General features: G+C 55.3%; 1 protein-coding gene across 1 annotated transcript in view; it reads right to left on the reverse strand.

Annotated features, from left to right (window-relative positions):
- The window catches only part of TFEB (transcription factor EB), a 47683-nt gene extending 33526 nt beyond the window's left edge, over positions 1-14157 (reverse strand). The window contains exon 1 of the mRNA XM_057555700.1: positions 13901-14157. The gene's annotated coding sequence lies outside the window, so the exon portion shown is untranslated. The remainder of the gene's footprint in view (positions 1-13900) is intronic.
- Between the last annotated feature and the right edge of the window lie 1430 nt (positions 14158-15587).

Raw genomic sequence — 15587 nt, forward strand, 5'->3', positions numbered from 1 at the left:
CTGGCTCCCACATGTGGAGCTGGGTCTTACACTGAGTAGGTGCTCCATAAACATCACTGCACGGGAGGGAGATCATCTCTCAGGCGGTGGCCCCAAATATTTTGACCATGACTCACAGAAAAGTATATTTTATTTGACCCAGGACACACACACACACACACACACACACACACACACACACACACACGGAGTGCGTGTACACATGCACATGAAACTCCAAAAAAGTTGTACAAAACAACACTTACCAGTACTGTGCAATACACTTGGATGTTTCCTATCATTCTTTTCCATTTAATTTATTACTTCCTTTTCATTTCATTTTCATTGAGACCCACTAAGCTGATTTCATGGCCAGATTAGGGTCCAATCAGTGGCCCCGATCCACAGTTCAAAGAATGGCCCTCCAAGGATATCTGCATAGCCCCGCTCCCTGCCTGGCACACGACTCTCTGTGTAACAGGTGCCTAAGAGAGGCATCCATTTGGCGGACACTGACTCCGGCCAGGCCTGTGCTAAGCATTTTATTATGGTATCTCATTTCATCCTCACAGTCATCTTAAGAGGAAGGGACTGGGAGGAGTTTTACATGTGAGGAAACTGAGGCCAAGGTCACAGAGTAAACGGCTCAGGCAGGGGTCAGAGCCAGGGCTGCCTGAATTTGGAGCCACGTTCATGACCATCCTGCCCCATCCTGCCCCCCAGGTGAGCGGCCTTCAACTCTTCTCGAAAGTCCACCCACGGGGGCTTCCCTGGTGGCGCAGTGGTTAAGAATCCGCCTGCCAGTGCAGGGGACACGGGTTCGAGCCCTCGTCTGGGAAGATTCCACATGCCGCGGAGCGACTAGGCCCGTGAGCCACAACTACTGAGCCTGCGCGTCTGGAGCCTGTGCTCCGCAACGGGAGAGGCCGCGATAGTGAGAGGCCCGCGCACCGTGATGAAGAGTGGCCCCCGCTTGCCGCAACTGGAGGAAGCCCTCGCACAGAAACGAAGACCCAACACAGCCAAAAATAAATATAAATAAATAAATAAATTTCTAAAAAAAAAAAAAAAGAAAGTCCACCCACGGGCAGGGAGCTCTGCACAAGGAAGTCCATTCCCTCCCACTACGAAAAAGCCGTTCCCTATATTAATGTCATTCTTTAAATTTGTTGACTATGTGATTGGAGATGGTACAAAGAGAAGACAGGGCTCCTGGCCGGAGCTGATGGGCCGTGAGGCGGGCCCCCCCCCCCCCTCACAACACACTCTGCTCCCTCCTCTCCACCCGCCCACCTCCAGCCGAACCCAGAGGAGGTCCAGCAGGGCTAAGGCAGACGATTCTGCTGTTCTCGTCACTGACATTACTGCCCTGGTAAGTCACGCGATGCCTCTGTGCCTCCGTGTCCCCATCTGTGAAATGGGGGTGATGACAGCACCCACCTCATAGGGTGAGTGTGAGGGTCCAAGGGGCTGGTACAGGTCAAGCATTTGGCCCAGCATCTGACGTGGAGTGAGGTCTGGAAACAGGAGCTCTTATTAGTATCCCCAGTCCCCAGTCAAATCCTCGCCATCAGAAATAATCACCGTGAACCTGGTGTTTTGCTGTTTGCACACAAACATGCTCACATACAGGTACGACATTAACCTGTGCCAGGTGCTGTTCTGAGCGCTCTCCGTGAATTAAGTCTTTTAATCCTCAGAATGAACCCACACCGTGGGCACTGTAACTGTCATCTCCATTTTACAGAAGAGGAAACTGAGGCCCCAGGATCACACAGCTGCAAAAGCGGCAGGGCCAGGATTCGAACCCAGCTGGCCCGGCAGTGTCTGCTCCCAATCCTGACGTCAGCGTGTATTTCCTGCAGCCTGGCCGCCGGGCTAAGTGCATCATGCCCATTACCTTCTCACCAGAGGCTCAGACGAGCCTGGGAGAGGAGGAGAGGAGGAGAGGAGGCAGGGAGCGCTTAGTTACACTGCCCAGGGCTGCACGGCTCCGCAGAGGTGGGGCTGGCAGTCTGCTTCTCCTGATTTCGCATGCTTTCCACCATCCCATCCTCTCCCCAGCCCCTCCCTTCACCACCTGCTTCCCCAGCCCGGACCCCGCTCAAAAGATACCCACATGCCAGCGCAGCCTGCGGGACCTCATCCCCAGTAACCCAGCTCCCCAAAGACACACACACACACGCACACACACGCACACACACGCACACGCACACGCACACATGTCCGCGTACCTGGAGAGGGCAGCCCCCTGGAAGGAGGCCCCCAGGAACGCTCAGCTCTTCGGGGGTCCAGAGCCCAGGGCCGTGCCCCTGGCCCCAGCGCCGGCCCCAGTTTCCTCATTTTCCCCAGTGCTGTTTCTCACCCAGCCCCCTGCACCTTGGCCTGAGAGGAAGTTGCACAATCCCCTGGGAGCTGCAAATGTGGCTGAGGATTACTCACAGTGCAGAGGGAACCACACGCCCAGAAGGCCTCTCATACCCACAACTCTACCCAACGCAGATGGGCTCCCAGCTCCCATCTCACGGACCCGGGGCTCCAGGCCACCTACAGGGTCCCTCCCTGCTCCAGACTGAGCCAATGACAGCCCCACTGCCCACAGAGCCGCACAGGAACCCAGGCCAAGCTGCCCCTGCACCGAGATGGAGAGGCACAGAGGGGCAAGAATTTGCAGGAATCCTACGAGGTCCCGTGCGGGCCAGACCCTAACCCACACATCCTCCCTGTCCCTCCTGGAGGTGTGTGCCCCCTTAGCCAGAAGCCCCACGGTTCACCACTTTCCTGACTGACCCCACACCTGTGACCTCAGCCTTCGGCCTTCCCAGGGCCTCCAGACACCCAATTCACACTCTCACTCTGGCCCACCTTGAAATGGACCCTGAGACCCAGCACAGTCCTGTGCAGCTCTGGGGAGATCTGAGCCACCGTACGATTCTCACTTGTGGGAAAATGCTCTTGCTACACATGCGATTTCAGAGGTTCCTCAGCCCCCGAAGCACTTCTCTAACAGCCTGAGACACTTGACATTTCGCTAGTGTTTCTTTCTGGTGGCTAAGGGACTCCCATCCCTGGTAGGTAGATACTGCTTGTCAAGAAAGGCTGGCAGTCACTGAGCTGTCATTAGTCATCTACATCTCAGGGTGGATGAGTTTACTAGGCCCTTTCACGAGAGTATGTCTCAGGAAGGGAGAGTGTAGTGGCGGGGAGACTAGGCACGCCAAGGTTCCTGAAGACGCATGGGGTGAGGTTAGCCTCAGAATGGGGAGGTCAAAGAGGCCCGGAGAGCTCTGACCCAGACTCTGGCCCAATCCTGGGCCCTCCCTGAGATAGCAAACTCCAGAGGGACACAAAGCTTGGCCTGGGTGTACAAAGCCCCTAAGGATGACCTCTGGCTCCCACGCTTCACCACCGGACTTGAAATGGGGCCTCAGATAAGGAGTATGATAAGCACCTCTTATCACCACACACAACCTTGGACTCCCACCCAGCTGAGGACAAAGTCAGAAATGGCTTTTCCTGGGCCCCAGGGCTCCCCAGAGAGCCCCTCATTTCTGCAGCCCTCATCAAAAGGCAGGGGCCCTCAGGGCAGTTCCCCCACAGCCCTCTGAGACCTGGAGTAGCAGGAGGCTCACGGCCATCACCTGACGCCTCCAGCTCAGTGGACGGACAGGGAGCACAGTCGAGGGGAAGGGCTGGCGCTGGAAACCCCCCACCCCCTGGAAACAATGGCCATGGGCCCCTTTGCAGGGATGCTTCCCAAGATGCCTACACAGCCACCCTCTCCCCAGTCCTGACAACAACCTATGAAGGGGAGGGGGCAGCAACCCTTGCCACCCTCCTTTTTAGATGAGGAGACTGAGGCTCAAAGCATTTAGTCACTTCCCTAAGGCCACACAGCGAGGTCATGGCAAATCTCAGGTTCCTGGATCCTTCCCTAGAACAGAGTTTCTCAACCTCAACACGACTGACACTTGGGGCCAGATAACTCTTTGTTGCCGGGTTGTTCTGAGCATTTTAGGACCTTTAGCAGCATCTCTGGCCTCTACCCACTAGATGCCAGTAGGATTCCCTGAGTTGTGACAACCAAAAATGTCATCAGACATTGCCAAATGTCCCCTAGGAGACAAAGAGAACTACTGCCCTAAAAGGACCTGAAAGCCGGGCACCTGCCAATTCTAAATTGAAGGGTATCTGCTGGAGCCCTAGGTATGCCAGGCAGGAGGGCCTGAAGGTGCTGGTAAGTACCCTGTCGGCTCAGTACCCTCTGGGCAGAGCTGCCTCATTGGCAGCAAGTGCCACTTGGGAATCTCATCCCAAGACCACCTCCCCCCGCCGCCAACCTACAAACCAGCCCCCTCCCTGGCATTCAATATTTCAGTGGTCTTTCAATTATTTTGATCACTCACCCCTGTGAGTAAAATATTTTGAGCACCCCCAATATTAGTTTCTTTTCTCAGGAATTGCTTATAAATACCAGTGTATTAATATATCATGCATGTGAGCAAACATACACAAAAATAGATCTATAAAAAAGGTGAGAAGGGAAATATAAATTACACCCATGATGAGATACTGTTACACGCTCACCAGTGGGACAGAACTGAAACAGTCTACCAATACCAAGTGTTAGTGAGGATACAGAGCGATAGGAACTCTTAGGTGTCACCAGTGAGGAGTAAATTGGTGCAACCACTTAACACAGTATTTACTAAAGTTGAAATATGCATTGCATACCCTGTGCTCTAGCAATTCCACTCCGGGTTATACGGACTCTGGAGAAGTGTATGCACCAGTGTACCAAGAAGCAAATTCCAGGATGTTCTTACAGCATTGTTCACAGTAGCCGGAAAAGGAAAGCAACCCAAAAGTCCATGAGTGGCGGGATGGATACAAATATGGTAACAAGTTCATACAGTGAATACTATACAGCAGTGAAAATGAACACACCACAGCTACACACAACAATGGTGGACGGATCTCACAACGTGACAAAAGAACATGTTCAGTGTCATTCCAGCTCTAGAGACTCAAAATCAGGCAAAACTAAACTCTCTTGCTAAAGGATGCAGGTACAGGTGGTTACATGATAAAGGAAAGCAAGGAACTGATTATCTTGAAAGTCACAACAGTGGTTTGCTCTGGGGGAGGGGCTTATGACCACGGTGGGGCGCACAAGCTGATTTCAGAATGCAGGTTACATTCTGTTTTTTCCTCTGGGTGGTGGTAACCTGGGTGTTCACTTTTATAATTATTATATTATCCATATAGGTTTATGCTCCTTTTGGCAATTATGCTATATTTCACCACAAAAGGAGGGACAAAAGGATGAGATAGAAATACATAGAAATAGAAGTTCTAATATTTTCTTCTCACACCTGGCTTTGAAAACCACTATGATTAGACCAAACCTACTGGATGAGAAGCTATAGTTAGTCACAGGTCTGGAGGAGCCAGTGACACCCAGGGCTGTCTGTAGAGGGGCTCCTCCAGCTGGCCCAGACTATGGGCTGCCCCTCAGCCCACAGGACCAGGCCCTTTCATCTCCCACCCACCCCCGGGCATCCCAGCCACCACATGCCCCTGGTGGCCAAGGGCAGGGGGTTGCATGATGCTGGGCTCCCTCACACCCACCTCACCCTGCCCTGGGCCATTCCTCTGGGTCCCCGACAGCAGAGCTCAGAGGTCCACACTGGGAAGGCCCTAGGGGAGCAGGGCGGGCCTCACACACCCTCTAAATACACCAAAAGAAGGAGGGAGGCAGAAAAGTGAAATGAAGAAGATGAAGCAGGACAGGGAGACACACCCACACCTAGGCCTGATGTTCCAGATGCCGTGGAACTACATGAAGGGTCAGAGGGATGGGGATGTGGGGGGCAAAGGAAAGAGGGGGGAAGAGAGGGATGCTGGAGGTGGGGGGGCAGAGGCACTGCTCCGGTTCCAAGCCCAAGTCTTGGGGCTCAGCAACAGGTGTGCCCAAAGAGGCCTGAGCTGTTGCACCCAATTTAGCACCGTGTGCCCCAGAGCCCAGGGCTTCAAATGACAGGCAGGTAGCTCAGGAGCCAGCAGCCTCCCTGTGGCCTCACCTCTCACTCAGCAGCCTCTAGGCCTCTGGGAAGAAAGGACTCTATCCAGGAAGAAAGGCTCCTGGGTCTGCAGAGGTGACCCCTGGGTGGGAGGACCCAGGGATCGAGAGAGCCACCCTTTCTGGAGCTCAAAGGGTGAGAAGGGCTGAGCCAAGTTCTCAGTGCTGGCACGAGCCCTTCTGTAAAAACTCCCTCTGGACCAAGGAAGAATGCCCTTCTGCGGGGGAGGGATAAATTGGGAGATTGGGATTGACATATACACACTACTATATATAAAATAGATAACTAATAAGAACCTACTGTATAGCACAGGGAACACTACTCAATATTCTGTAATGACCTAGATGGGAATAGAATCTAAAAAAAGAGTGGATATGTGGATATGTATAACTGATTCACTTTGCTGTACACCTGAAACTAACACAACATTGTAAATCAACTATACTCCAATAAAAATTAATTTAAAAAAAAAAGGAAGAATGCTCTTCAGACCAAAGGGCCAGGCGTCGACACATTTGTGGTCATTTAGTCCACGGCTCTGTACTATCTCACATCACTCTGCCTTTCACTGTCCTATGCAGTTACTGAAATTCCCCACCAGGCTATCAGTTTTGGGGGAGGAGCCGTGTCTTTATACCCACCCACCCTGCTTGGCCGGCACAGTGCCAGGCCCCAACTCAGTCCGTGCCTGCTGACTCCAATGGATGCTGGAGTGGGTCCCCCGCACTCCCTGGATCCCGGTCCCCTCCTCTCAACAACACAGGGGCTGCGCCAGCCGGCCTCTGAGGCCCACAGCCCTGCAGCTCCAATCAGCCCACGGCAAAGCCAGATGGTGCCTCGCTGGCAGGGGCAGCTGAGAGCACACCTGGCCAGGGCAGGGAGGGGACAGAGGCGGCAGGGGGTGGACAGGATAGTGTGTCACCTCCTGGCCACACTGCACCCCTCAGGGATGTAGGAGCTGGGGCAGGTGCTGTCCCCAAACCAACTGTAAACAAGGCTGAGGACAGGCTGTGACTTCCCTAGGCAAACAGGAGAAAACAAACCGGAGCCCCACCCCACAGACCCACTGGTAGAACTGGGGTGGGGGGTGGGGGGTGGGGTAGGGGGCAGGGCTGCTGCTGCAAACTCTCTGCGGGGAGGGACAGGCTGTGAGTCCCATGCTAGAGCCAGGCTGGGCCTGGATCACTGTGGGCAGAGGCGGGGAGCTCCTCCTTGTACAAGTCCCTGGGAACCAGTCCCTGGGTCTTAAATGGTGACGTTCCTGCAGGGCAGAGACCACGGGTAAAGCATTTGTGTGTCCTCATTTCTGAGCACACGACCGGGGCCCAATTCATGCTCATTCACTCACTTCATGAAGCTGTACTGAGCACCCACTACACACCAGCCTCTCTCCAGGCACTGGCGATACTGCATCCTACAAGACAGACCCCACCCCTGTACTCAGAGAGTGACCTTGGAGCAGTCCATTCATCTGTAGATTGATGGGCTCCGACTCCAGCTCATCTCACCACCCCCCTGCAGGGCTGGAGGACCTGCCATCACCTCTTCTCACTTCCCAGAAGGCTTCCCTGCAACTCCCCCAGCTTCCAAGGAAGACTCCACCCACACAGGCCTCCCAGTGAAACCCCAGTGTCACCCGACTATCTGCTGCCCTCAAGGCCCAGGACCCCCTGGAAGATGATGGACACATCCCTACTCCCAACAATGACCCCCACCCACCATTCCAACATCTCCAGGCCGGGTGAAGAAAGGAGAAGGAAATGCCTATTTCTTGCATGTGTATTATCATTTTTATTATTAACCAAAAAATGCAATTCAGTGATCAAACACCCTCCACAGGGTGGGAAAGTAAAATAACAAGATGGGTCTTTCTACAGCCTCACTTTGGGCTGCTTTGGACACCTCCACCCTAGTGCCAGCAATGCCACCCTGGCTCCAAGCACTTTTACGGGAGCTGCAGACCCCACCGCCCCCGTGTCCTGATGACTCTCGGGGCTGGTGCTGTCCACCTCACCCTGCCTTAAGCAGCAACTATTTCCTGAGCACCTGTCCTGAAGGGTGGGGCTAAGACTGGACACTGGTCAGAGTAATGGGAGGTGGGGGCAGAAAGTCAGGATGGGGGAGGGAGGGCTGACCATACCAGAGACTAGGGGTCACCAAATGGTCTCAGAGTGGTTCCTGCCCCTGGGGACCTGGATTCGAAAAGGAGACAGGCCTAAGAGACCCAAAGGAATCGGAGACCCAGGAAACAGATAGCTCTGGCCTGGGTAGCTGCAAAACAGTAGGTTATCAAAGTGGGGTCCCAGGACCAGAAGCATTAGCATCACCAGCGAACGTGTCAGAATTGCAAATTCTAGACCTATTGGAATTTGCAGACCTACTCAATTAAAAACACTGAGAGAGGGGCCCAGTAATCTGTTTTAACAATCCTGCAGTTGATTCTGATGCCCACTCAAATTTGAGAATCACTGTCCTAGAGACAGGGCTTTAGAATCATCAGACAAAAAAAAAATTTTTTTTTTTAATATTGATGCCTAAGCCCCTCCCTGAAGACTCAGATGCAACAGTTTTTTTTAAAAGAGCTCCCCAGGGCATCACAACATCCAGCCGGAGCTGCAGATAGAGCAGTCCCCTGGTCTTCTGGAAGGGTGTACCTTTATGGACAGAGGATTTGCCTATAGGGAGGGGAGTAGGGGAGGGGTTGCCAGGAGAAGGGACCAGCATGAACAAGGGCTGGGACGAGGGAATATGGACCATGGGTTTCTGGATAGTCTGTTGGAATTCCTGGATTAATCCCATGGCATCACATTTGACTCTGGGACCCCGCTGTGTGGATAGAAGACAAGAAGGCGGCCTGGCCCCAAGGAAGCTGGGCAAGGGTGGGGATGACCAGACCTCATTTCTCTTCCTCCTCATGCCCACACTTAAGAGACAGGAAAGAAAACTGGTGATGACTCTGCCTCTTGCTTCTGCCCCTCTCGGCTGCCCTCTGCTCTCACCCACTGCCCCACTGCCCCACAGCCAGCAAAGCACTTCCTGTGGGCACGGTAAGTTCCACATCCTGCCTTATGGCTGAGATTTTATCTCTGCTTTTAGTGGCATTGCAGACAAGGAGATCTGTATCTCTGGTCAGAGTGCAAGAGGGCCAGGCAGCAGGAGGGCAGGGGAAGGGCCTCTGGTCAGGAGTGAGTAGTAAGTGACCAGGCCAGATGCTATCCTAGGAGTCCCAAGGGGCAGGGCAGGGCAGGGGGGGTAGAGATGCTGCAGGCATGGCCAAATCTGCTACCTTGTTAATTGTGGAGACCGAGCAGGGTGTGGTACAACAGGGAGTGGTGGGGACTGTGGCCATGGAGTCTGCAAAGCCCCATATAAGGCATTTTGCTCGAGGCTGCTAGACCCACGGGAGAGGCCTGATTGCAACCCATAGGTGTTTATTTCTCCCTTAGAGCTCTCTATGCCTCTATTTCCTCACCTGGAAACGAGAAATAAAGACATTATAGGAGTTAATTATGATAATTAACATTTTTTGAGCACGGCACTGTTCTAGGTCCTGTACATGCAGCGAGCACCAACATAGCCCTCCCTACAGCACTATTAGGTAGGTGCTACTATACTCCTCGATTTCTAGGTGTGGAAACAGAGACACAGTGTGGTTAAGCAGCTTGCCCAGGGTCACACAGCTAGTAAGTGGCAGAGCTGGGATTCCAAGCCAGGCAGCCTGGCCCTGGAGCTCATGCTCTAGGGTACACTTAGCCCAGCGCTCAATACATGGTAGCTATGGCTCTGTCCCAAGAAAAACTGGCTGGCCGCTCCGAGGGGCCAGGCTTTAGCGAAAGCTCTCCTGAGTGGACTTGGGCAGCACCTCCCCCCTCCCCTGCACCCCATACCCAACCCTTTCTGAAGCCTCTCCTGCCTTGGTGCCTTTGCGGAAGATCGGTAGAAGGCTCGCACTGGAGGGGACTCCACACATGATCTAGGTTCACAGATACGGAAACTGAGGCTGAGAGAGGCAGGGACCGGCCATGGATACATAGAGGGAGAAAATTTGGGCCATCTTTGCAGTCTACCACACTAATAAAGAGAAATGGGCAGGATGGAGGCAAGGGTTGAATAAGGGTGGGAATGGGTGCTAAAATGTGAGGCAGGTCCCAGGTCATGTCAAGGTATATTTTATACATTATCACTATAGGTATCTTGTGATACCACATGGCCTGTCAGCGCGGGGTCTCCTGGGTTCTTCTCACGACTTTCTCTGCTGTCCCCTTCTCCCCCAATAGCTCCCCAGTCTTTTCTCCACATCTGATTAAACAAGTGCCTACTGAGGGCTTCACTGTAAGGGAATGTTTGAGGTATCCAATGAGACCCAGGAAGCCTTGTCTGAACCCATCTCCTCCCCGGGCCGGGCAGGAGAGTTCTTGCCAGGGGTCCTTCATCACCTGTGTCAGCAGCTCAGAAGAGCAGCCAGGAGACAGGTGTGTCCTGAGGCAGGGGCTTCAGCAAGTCCCACCCCTGCTCAGAGCAGGAGACCCCGGAGGGGGAAAAGAAGGTTCCTGCACCACCACACACCCTGCCTTTTAAGAGAGAACTCCTGGGAAACCCTGACGTGGTCTTCTGCAGGGATTGAGAACATGGATTTTGGACTCAGTTGGGCCTGGGTTAGAATCCCTACCACTTCCAGGTTATGTGACTTCAGGCAACCTGCTTAACTTCTCTGAATCAGTATAATGAAAATAATAAGTACTACCTCATTCTGAAGAGTAAATATACAATAAATGTTGACAACTATTGTTATAACTAAAATTTATTACAATATTGTTCTATTATAGCATAAAGAGAATAGATGCATATTCTATTAATGTTAAGTTATCGTTACACTCTCATAGACATGCATATACACAATTCATCTATATACATGTATGTAGATACCTATAACCTCATAACCACACACACAAACTCCCATCAATCACATACATCCCACACTGACATACAGAGCAGCACCCTGGACTCACCACGTACCAGGCACCTGACTCCTTACAGCAGCCTGTGAAGTTTGTACATTTTTATCTCCCTCTTTTCAGATGAGGTTACATACACTATATGCAAAAACACCCACTGTATCCTGGGATGTGGACACTTCTGGCAGCTCTGGGAACTCTGAACTCCCTCCCTCTGTATCAGAGGAGGCCAACCCAATTTCCACGGTCATCTCCAGGGCAGCCCCAAGCTGGGCCCCAAGTGCTGACTGCCCTCCATCCCTAGGACAAAGGCCCAACCTGGCTTTCATGCCAGCTGCGGTTGGGGAAACCCCTGCTGCCGGCAGAAACCAAGTTGACTTTGAAAAGGAAGAGACAGAAGCCAGGGGGTGGCTAGGCCACTCCCTGTGGGGGCAGGTGCTAAGTAACTCTATAAACTCTGGCTAATGATGCAATTACAGCCATAAACAGAGCCCCAGGAGGGATCCAGGCCAGAAGCCAGACCCTCTAAGGGCAGCCAGGCCTGAGAGGTGGGAAGCCCCTCCCACCTGCTTTCCAGCTGAGAGGCTGAAAGGGAGGCCTCACTGGCCATGGAGGTGAGCACTGGGTACTCCCATCATCCCAGAACCCTGGATGGGTTTCTGCCTGCCCTGGCCCACCCTCCTACCCACCTCTGACTGTGAGTTACCAGGCCATCAGCCCACAGAAGCCCAGGGGCTCTCCCTGGATTGAGTGCTCACCTGACGAGATGTCCCCAATCCCTGCACCCCTTCCATGGGACACAGAACCAGGAGACCTGGGTTCCCATTTGGCTGCACCTCAGAGATCTGAGTTGAGGACAAAATAGCACTGCAGCTGTAACAGGCCTTGTAAACTGTAAGCAACATTGGCTGCTCTCCCACACAAGCAGAGCATAGAGTCACCCTAAACAGCCCTTCATTTACACTCTCTGGTTCCCGACTCACATCTAGAAGCCAGGAGGCAGGCAGAATGAAGGGGTCCAAGTGAATTGCTATTTTTCCCACGGCTGGGGAAACTGAGGCATGGTACAAGCACACCTCAGGCTACCAGGCAGGGCTCCCAAGGCAGCCAGCCCTTCCCCTCTCCAGCCTCTTCTGGCCTGGCTGTCTCTCTCGCAGACTGTGATCTCCCTGAAGGCAGGGCTTGGGAGCCATCTCTCAGGCTGGGAAGAGTGAAGGCCTCAGAGGGAACAAGCCAAGGAACCAAGAACTGTAATCTGATCTGAGGGCACCCACATCTGGCAGCCGTGGAGGACACCAGAGACCGGCCCCCTACCTTCCTCTCCACCCCCAGTTGCCCAAGAGTGCCAGGTCTTGGGCCGGTGGAATCTCAGCTGGCAGGATCCTGAGCCCACATCCCAGAGGTGTCACTGGGGACCTGAACCGGCCTGTCCCCTTCCCTGCTCACCCAAGCACCCCTCTCTCAGGGTGGGGGGTGGGGTCTGGGCGGCAATTAACTGACACTTCCCCAGAGAACACTAAGCCAAAGCACTAAAGTTTAGTCCAGAAACCGTTCGCGCAGAACCATCCCCAGAACAGACGGGCGGGAGGACGACGGCAGGAGTGGACGGGGCATCTGAGAAGGACCCCGCGGTGAGGGGCTGGCCTGGAATGAGGAGGGGGTGGGGGAGCCCTGGGCAATGAGGGCGCTCGCGCAGACGAGCCCCGCCCCAGGCGCCCTCTCCCCCTCCCTCCCTTCCTCCCTCCCCCTGGGCGCTGGGCTGGGGCGCGCCGGGCGGCTTCGGCGCGAACCTGCTCGCGCAACCCTGAGCAGCTCGGGGCAGCCGTGCGTGAAGCCAGAACCCCCGGCGGGAGGGGGCCGAGGGGCGGGGGAGCCGAGCTGGCATCAGCCCTCTCCCTTCGAGGAGGCGAGCGCACTCGCTGCGGCCGAATAGCTGATCGGGGTACCGGGAGGAGGGGAGAAGAAGGAGCGCTGACTCGGGGGCGGGACAGCCTGAGGTTGGGCGGTGCGGACTCAGGGAATCGGGGGGAAGGGGGCGTGTTTTCCGGGATTCGGGACCGAGACGAAGGGGGACACTCAGGGGGCGGGCAGATGGCTGCGAGCTCCAGGGAGGGTAGAAAGAGGGGCGTGCAGTGGGTGAGCTCTGGGGTTGGGGTTCCCTAAGGTCGTGGAATAATGCAAGGGGGAGAAAAAGACTGCGCTCAGGGATACCGGGGGACTCTGGCAGGGGCGGCTTCTTCAAGAGACCGAGGGGGAGGAAGGGACGGGAAGGGAGAGAGGGATGGTACTTCCACCCGCCCCCCCCTCAGCTTCCAGCAGCCCGGCCCCCGGGGCGTGGCGCCGCTCCGGCCCTCCCATTCCCCCGGACCATCCAGGCAGGGCCTGGCCCGGCCAGACTCGGCCCCCGCACACCTCCCCTACCTCCAGCGCCCTCCCCCGTGCCACCCGCCCCAGCCGCGTCCGGTGGAGAAGAAGTAAGTGGGCGCCGGGCCCACACGCCCTCAAACTTCTTGCAAGTTCACTCCCACGCCTCCCGCCCCTTCGACTCCCAGCTCCCGGGCCGGGAAGGCCCGTGCCCGCCACGGCCCCTCCCGCCTGGTTACATAAGGTCGCAGAGAAGCCGCCCCCCGGCCCGGGCCTGAAGGGAGGGGCTGAAGGGGCTCCCAAGCTCCGCGGGCAGCGCCGCCCCGGCCATGCGCCGGGCGTCCCGGGCTAGACGGACAGCGGGGCGGGTGGCAGCGCGGCGCACACGGTCTCGCTCCCCTTTCCAGCCGACACCCCCACCCACCCACCTGTCTCCCGGACCCACTGGATCGGAGCAGGCGAGCCTCGGTCAGGGGTTCCGGGCCCTCCGCGCACCCCTTGCCCCCCGGCGCCGCTCACCTAACTATGAAGGTCAATCCGTCCGCCGCCCGCGCCCCGCGGCTCCGGCAACTTGTCCCAAGTTCAGGTGTCCGGCCCGAGAGCTGAGCCGGCCACCCCCTCCCGGACTCCTCAGGCTCCGCGCCACCAGGGAGGCCCGCCCCCGTCCGCCCTTCCCTCTGCCGTCGGCGCCGCCGCCGCTCCCTACGTCCAGCCGGCGGCCGCCGCCTCCGCTGTCACCGAGCCCCGCGCCCGGCGCCGGGGCTCCTGCTGTCACTCCGCACCCACTTCCCGCCGCGCCCGGCAGAGGGCAGCACCCTACCCTGCGGCCCCGCCCCGCCCGACTCCGCCCCACGTCGGCCTGCCGCGGAGCCCGCTGGGAAGCGTAGTCCTCCCTGCCCCTCGGCTAGGCACGCCGGGATTTGTAGTCCCGCTCTGTGAGTTCAGGCCTGTAGAGGGACTTGGCGTTTAGTTTGGAAACTTGGTTTCACTTCGTTTATACCCCTTTTGCAAGTTTTCTCTTTTCAATAAGTGATGTCCGAACCACAGATCACCACAATACACCCTGTGGCCTATCTGACCCCAAGGAGAGGCTTGCAGCGGGCTGACTTTCCTGGAGTCTAGGAAAGATGTAGGGTCCCAGATGGTGTGCTGTTGCCATAGAAACCCCTCTGTGTCAAACCTCAGTTTCCCTCCTGGTTTGGAGTGGGGTACCAGACCTGGATCTTGAGCATAAGGGACAAGGTTGGTCAGCATGGTAAAGGAAATATGACTATAAAATAGAGCCCACCTCCCCTCTAATTGTGAGTTCTCCATTTATATATACCCTCCTCCCCACCTAGACCTCATCAGCCCGAGCTTGCAGGTACCCCCCACTGCCATGTTGCTGGACAGAAATTTCCTGACCTCTTTCGTGTCACCTTCTCCTGCTGGAAGTTACAGGGTGCTGAGCTATCATTCTTTGCCTTTTCCTCCTCTTCCTCCTCCTCCTCCTCCCCCTCCCCATACCATGTTCCCCCCGCCCCCCGCAGGTTTCCGCGTCTTTTGCTGGGTGGGTCCTATGGAGGACAGGAATGAAGTCCATGAAGTCCAGAAGGACAAGACCTCCTGCTCAGTTGGTTAGAACAAATGGGCTTGATTTTCATGTGATTCAAATACCTATCCCTCTTGTCCATGGTTGAGAGCCAGCCCTTCTTTAAAGACAAGCCCTGGGACATAGGGGTCTGGGTTAAAATACGATAGGCTTAACTCAGCCCAGATCTTCTGGAGCCCTCCTGGAACCTACTAGGTTCTGGTGGCATCAGGTGATCTCTCCCTAAAGGATCCATGACTGTTACAAGTGTGTATCGGCATCCAGCCTTACTCTGAAAGCTCCTAGTGAAACTTGATCACAGATAAGGAGGAAGAGGCCCAGATTTAGGATACATTGGACCCCTAGTCACACTGCTAGTGCACATGTGTGGGGTAATTCTGGTGGCAGTTTGGTAAATTAGGTCAGCAGAGCATTTTGGATTGTCCATTACAAAGGAATGCCCTGCTTCCATGCCACGACCACTGTCTTCCCTCTCCAGAGAGAAGCTGCGAACAGACTCCAAGCTTTGAGGGATGCAGGGCCCACCTCCAAGCCCTACCCTGTGCCCTATTTCTCTTAGGTTCTCAGTGACCCACTGCAAACCTCCTAGAAACTCAGGGAGAACATGGTGCAGCA

This window comes from Balaenoptera acutorostrata, chromosome 10 (genome assembly GCF_949987535.1).
Source record: "Balaenoptera acutorostrata chromosome 10, mBalAcu1.1, whole genome shotgun sequence".
Classification (NCBI taxonomy): Eukaryota; Metazoa; Chordata; class Mammalia; order Artiodactyla; family Balaenopteridae; genus Balaenoptera; species Balaenoptera acutorostrata.